This window comes from Lynx canadensis, chromosome D4, assembly GCF_007474595.2.
Source record: "Lynx canadensis isolate LIC74 chromosome D4, mLynCan4.pri.v2, whole genome shotgun sequence".
In the NCBI taxonomy this organism is placed as follows: domain Eukaryota; kingdom Metazoa; phylum Chordata; class Mammalia; order Carnivora; family Felidae; genus Lynx; species Lynx canadensis.
In genome coordinates, this window is record NC_044315.2 from 9245266 (window position 1) to 9251265 (window position 6000).

The window sequence follows — 6000 nt, forward strand, 5'->3', positions numbered from 1 at the left end:
CAAGTGGGGATTGTCCCTCCTTCACACCCTATCGCTGCAACACCCTGTGGAGGTCCCAGAGACAATACCGTGTATTCAGTTTTTTGAGATCCCCTGACAGCGACCCTTCAGGACCAGTCGGGTTTGTAGTAGGTGTTCAATAAAGGCATGTGAGAGAAAAAAAATCTGTGTCCCTACAGAATTGTAATGCCGATTTTTGTAACCCTACCAGTGATTTCCCATCGACATACATTTTAATTTCAGAGGTGCTTTATCTCCACTTCTGATTGACTCTTAATTGGTAGTGCCTTCTAACACTGAGAAAGCTCAGTTATTAAAATGGAACCCTGCAGGGAATCCATTTGTAAAGCGATAAATCCTTTTATAGTGTGAATAATCACCCATTAATTGATCTGGTTTGTAAATTTGAATTTTCATATGCTGCATTTTTTTTCTCCTTAAGTGTGGGCACAACTACATTCTCCTTGCTGTAATCTCAGAGTTCAAGAAGGGTCGGGCATGTATGACAGTTTTTCTATGTCACATCTGAGTCCTTTCTAGCAACTTCCAGACTTTCCCGTCTATTAAATTCTTTTATAGGACTCTTGAGCAAATCCATTTAAATAATGATTTGTTGCTTGTGACATTATTGGTCCATTCACTTTGTGTTAAAAAACAATAGAGGGGTGCCAGGGTGGCTCAGTAGGTTAAGCATATGACTCTTGATTTTGGCTCAGGTCATGATCTCATGGCTTGTGAGTTCGAGTCCCGTGTCGGGCTCTGTGCTGACAGCATGGAGCCTGCTTGGAATTCTCTCTTTCCCTCTCTCTCTGTGCCTTCCCCACTCCCTCCCTCCCCCCCCCCCAAATAAATAAATAAACTTTAAAAATTTTCTTAAAAAAACAAACAAAAAAAACCAGTAGAGAAACTATTTGTCTCTAGGCTACTCACAGATTTAAAAATTCTTAAAACAAACAAACAAACAAAAAAAAACAATAGAGAAACTATTTGTCTCTAGGCCACTCACTTTCTTTAATAGAGAAAGGCTATCTTCCAACCTTTATCATTTATGAAACGGAGTCCCAGAATGGCCCGCAGAACATTACCATGCGTCTGTGGCTGACATGACAACAGAATTCAGATCACCTCATCTCTCATTAAAGAGCTGCCTCTTGACGGAAGAATAGTTTCTTAGTTCTGCAGAGGTGTATTCAGGATGGCTTCCTGTGACTCACATGACCCTGTTCTGAGAAACGCTCACTGAGTGGGTCCCCTCACAGAGGGTTACAGGTGTGTGTCTGTATGGCCAGTTCAAACAAATTCCATCCCTAGTCGATTTTCTAGACGTGGACTCTGTTGCACTAGGTTTTCCAGCGGTAAACCCATGCTTGATAATATTTTGCCCTGCTGCTTTGGGTATTATAACAGTTCATGCAGAAAGTACTGGATTAGCCTCATCATGGATGATGATGGAGGCTGTACATGTGCCCGGAATATTATTACCAATAATTATAGAGGGAACATTTAGCCTGGCGTTCAGTCCATGATGCCCATAGTGTAGGTTACAACAAAAAGAATCTTAAATGGTCTGAACACACCTGTTTCTCAAGTAATAGTACCATAGGGGTCTTAGGTAACATTAATTAATATTTAGCATGACGACAGGGGGGTTTTTCATTTAAGGTTGCTATGGCACACTTTTTTTTTCCATTTTCATTTCAGCTTTTCTTCCCCCCAACCCCGCCCCACCCCTTTCAGATTGACACGGGCATCGTTTTCTATAATATATTTTCCTTCTATTATTCTGTCCTTGGACTTATTAATCCATCATTTTATTTGGCCCTGCTTTTCAAATGTTAGATATGAGCTGTGATATTTGTCTTGGCTAGCAAAATAAACGGGATGTGAGGATTCACTCAGAATGCATCTTTCCTAGGTTCTTTTATGTCTCCAAGAGAAACCTTGGAGACTTGCCTCCTTCTGACTTCACTCCCCTCTGACTAACCCCCTCCCTATCCGTAATAGAGCCTGATCCCACAAGCTGGGTAATTATTTCCCCATCCAGGAGGGTGGGAGAAGCAGCAAAGGGGACCTAGAGGTTTATCGGAAAAACCTAAATGATGCTGTCTGAGCACAGTAGCCTGTCCACCCAAAGAGAGTGGGTTACAAGCTAGAGACAATAACATTAAAAGCAGTATTCTGTCACGAGGCCTCCTCAGAGCTGTGAAACTAACCTGCTTGTATTTTTTTTCCTACAGCCCCATAAAAGGGCTCACAGCCAGAAAATACAAATCCCATAGGCTGCTATTATGTTGATGACAGAGAAGAAAGGGGGGGGGGAATTGTTTCGTTGCTGAATTGCAGATATAATTATGACATTTTCTATATTTTGCAGCCTGTACCAAAGATTTGTATTAATATCCCCTATGCCCTATAGCAGGAGAGAAGTTAGCACCTTAATGCAGGCCACTCAGGTTCTGATTTTGCTCAGATTGAATCCCCCCGGCTATTTACTAATATGAATTTTGTGGTTAAAGGGAAATTCACAAGCAGGTGATAATGGCTGCCTCTTTTGCAGGACCAGCTGATTCATACAAATCATTCCGCCCGGCGCAGGGAGTGAAGCTAATTGCACTTGGACAATGTGTCTTTCACTGCCAAGATCTGCAGCCGAAGAAGTCTGCTTACTTCAGCCAAAGACGGATACAATGAGGCGTTGAGAAAAATTTAAATAAGTAGCCGTGGCTCACAGGAGAAACGTTTGGGGGGGGGGGGGCGGGTCAATTTGTGGGGCCTGCAGATCAATGCAATTATGACGGAAGAAGCTGAAACTTCTGTTAGTGGGGTCACCTCGCAGCCAATTATCTGCGTGATGAAAAAGCGTGTAAACGGGAAAACCAAAACCCGCACCAAAACATCTATCATTACTTTCAAATGCCAGCTCAGGCCGCAAGGGCCGAGGTTGGTCATCGTGTCCATACCTTATATTAAGAATTAAGCATTCCTGGCGAACAGTGAGCCAATAAATAAACAAACAACATTTTGGGAGATGCAGAAGAGACAGGGAAATAAAATGTATAGTAATGAAATATTCATAACCTTGCATTTTATGGACCTCAAACACTGGTTCCATGATTTACGCTCTTTCTGTATGTAGTGGTATGGAATCTGCCGAACAATAATAAAGATAACGTTAGGCGGCTCCTGCCTCCACGTCATGGAGAGGGGAGGATTAATCAGCCTTGTGCCATCACTGTAAACTCGAGCAGATAGAAGTACATATAGGTGACTGCCTTCCCTGCACACTTTCTGCTTGGCCCACGGACATGGAGACGAGAAATACAGTAATTATGAAAATGATGTGTGTCAGCACCCAGCTCCATACAAATACCCACATTATTCTCCCAGCTTGGGGTTGCTCAGGGGCGCTGGTATAGACCAGCTGCTCCCAAGAAAATGTGGCGGTGGTTACTGCGTGTGCAACGTTACCTTTCAGAAAAGCTTGGCCCCCCGACCCCCTACACAGAAAATGCTGTGTTGTGAGCTTGGTGGCCTTCTTGCGTAGGAAAGAGAGCCCCGGGGCAGGTCTGGCTTTTTCCCTGGCCCTCTACTGACACGGAACTCGGGCTGGGAGAGGGAGTTGTAGACTAAAACCTGCAGAAGAAGAGCCACACCGTCTTGTTTGAGGCCGTCTCAAACATTCCTGCGATGTATCTGTGCCCCCGTTCGACAGCCAACCTCAAACCTTTGGTGTTTATCTTGTCCCAGATTCCGCAGGCACGGGCGGACAGCAGCCCGTCAGAGCTTACCCTGCTGAGCCCTCCTGGGCAGAGGGGCCGATGCTCTCGCACCTTCCCCACCTTCACCGGGGGCCTCAATGATGCGTGTGCTGGGGGCCGAGATCGCCCTTTGTGAGATGAAACTAATGAAACGGGCAGTGCCCCATGAAAACCACCGAGTTATCTCTGCGTTCCTCCCACGTCTTCCACACTTGCAAGTGCCCCACTGTCACAGGGACCCTGTCCCCTCCCCCCTTCTGCCTTTTAAGTAACCAAAATTAATTAGCCGTCAACTTGCCTCTAAAGTATGAACCCAGTACTCAGAATACCCCCGCTAACCCTCCTAAAGGGCAAGCAGGAATGATTTTCATTAACATTTTTAGCATTTGTCTTTTGGTATTTACCTTGTCATGGTAAGTCACCAACCCTTCCATTTTCCTTCAGGAGACCACACTAGACTGGTGTTGCCAAACTTCCTTCAGGTAAAAGTAGGCTTTTGATGAAAATGACTCCGTCTGTCTTTAGTTCTCAGTAGGCTTACGGGGCGTACCTGTTTCTGGCACAATGAGAAAATTTTTTGAGTGGATTAATGAACCATTACAGAGAGAGTCAGACGTTGTACCCATATCGGTAACAAATACCCACGACCGACAGAGTAAGCATAAATCTTTGGGAATAAATTGTTTTTCCCCTTTGGTCAATCTTTTATTTCTTCTTTTATTATTTTTTTAAGTTTATTTTTTTATTTGGAGTAGAAAGAAAGTACGGGAGGGGCAAAGAGGGAGGAAGGGAGAGAATCCCAAGCAGATTTCACGCTGTCAGCACAGAGCCTGACTTGGGGCTTGATCTCTCGAACTGTGAGATAGTGACCTGAGCTGAATTTCAGGGTCACCCAGGGGCCCCTTCTCTATTTCTTTGGCTCACGGCTGGGAGTATAGTGATGTGTATAGGGTGACAACAGTAGGTTCTCAGTAAATGTTCCAGAAGTCAGTCAATGAATTTCAAGGTCCTAGTGAATTTTTCTTGCTTCTACATGGGGTGAGGTCAGCTGTCATGCTGTTACAGAGAAATGAAGTCAAGTCAAGAATGGCTTCGTAGGAATACTGAACTAAAACAGAGTATCTAATCGGATCTCCTGGAAGTATACTTTCTTTCTTTTTTTTTTTTTAAATCATTCTGTGTCTTTCTTTTCTAATTTTTTTTGTTGTTGTTTTTATTTATTTTTGAGAGACTGAATGTGAGTGGGGGAGGAGCAGAGAGAGAGGGAGACACAGAATCGAAAGCAGGCTCCAGGCTCTGAGCTGTCAGCACAGAGCCTGATGTGGGGCTCGAACCCACGAAGTGTGAGATCATGACCTGAACTGAAGTTGGACTCTTAACCGACTGAGCCACCCAGGCGCCCCTGTGTCTTTCTTCTCTAAATGCTGGAAGATTCTTTTACTTGGCATCTTCAAGCATATTTTCCTCTATCATCTACTGAGGAATGCAGGGAGAGCTGGGGAACCAATGGCAATGGTACTTTTCAGAATTTTCTGAATTTGTGTTTATGCGTGTATTATGTGTAATACATATGTGTATATGCATGTATTATATGAAATATATATGTGTGTGTGTGTATATATATATATATATATGTAATACAAAAGAATACATAACACAAAAGAGTAAACAAGGCAACGAACTGTACTTCCATGAAGCTGTTGCCCGATTCAGAGCCTTTTAAAAGAAGAAAATCTTATAATATTCTGGACCAGATAATTCTAAAGCATCTTAAAGATATTGATAACATTCAAAGTTTAAAAATGATGAAGGGGAAATAAATCATTGAAGGCTTTGATAGAAACCATCAACTGCCTTGGGAAACAAATGAAATGAGTTACCTCATTACCTACAAAAAAAAACAAAAAAACAAAAACAAAAACAAAAAAACACACAACCAAAAAACCAAAACAAACACCATAAACACAGACTCTCCCCACAGAACAGGTTCTATGGTGTTAGATGGATGTTTCCAAGTTAGATGGATGTTTCCAGCCACCCAGTCCTGCTGGCCTGTTCCTTTTAGGGCCCCTACATTCCTTGAAAATATTCCCTAAAACAGCCTTCACATGGGATGCACTTTATTCCAGAAAGGTAGATCCTGGAATGAAGTTTTAAGGATAATAAGTTGCAAACTCTACCTTGTCCTTTTGTCTCCCCTCCTGCTGGCATCCTTATAAATGTCTCACTCTGTAACATTTTG

The 6000-nt window shown here is 43.0% G+C and overlaps 1 long non-coding RNA gene across 1 annotated transcript in view; it reads right to left on the reverse strand.

Annotated features, from left to right (window-relative positions):
• LOC116738431 overlaps positions 1-4301 on the reverse strand; it is a 33691-nt gene extending 29390 nt beyond the window's left edge. The window contains exon 1 of the long non-coding RNA XR_004344367.1: positions 4163-4301. This is a non-coding gene — a long non-coding RNA (uncharacterized LOC116738431). The remainder of the gene's footprint in view (positions 1-4162) is intronic.
• Positions 4302-6000: the final 1699 nt, after the last annotated feature.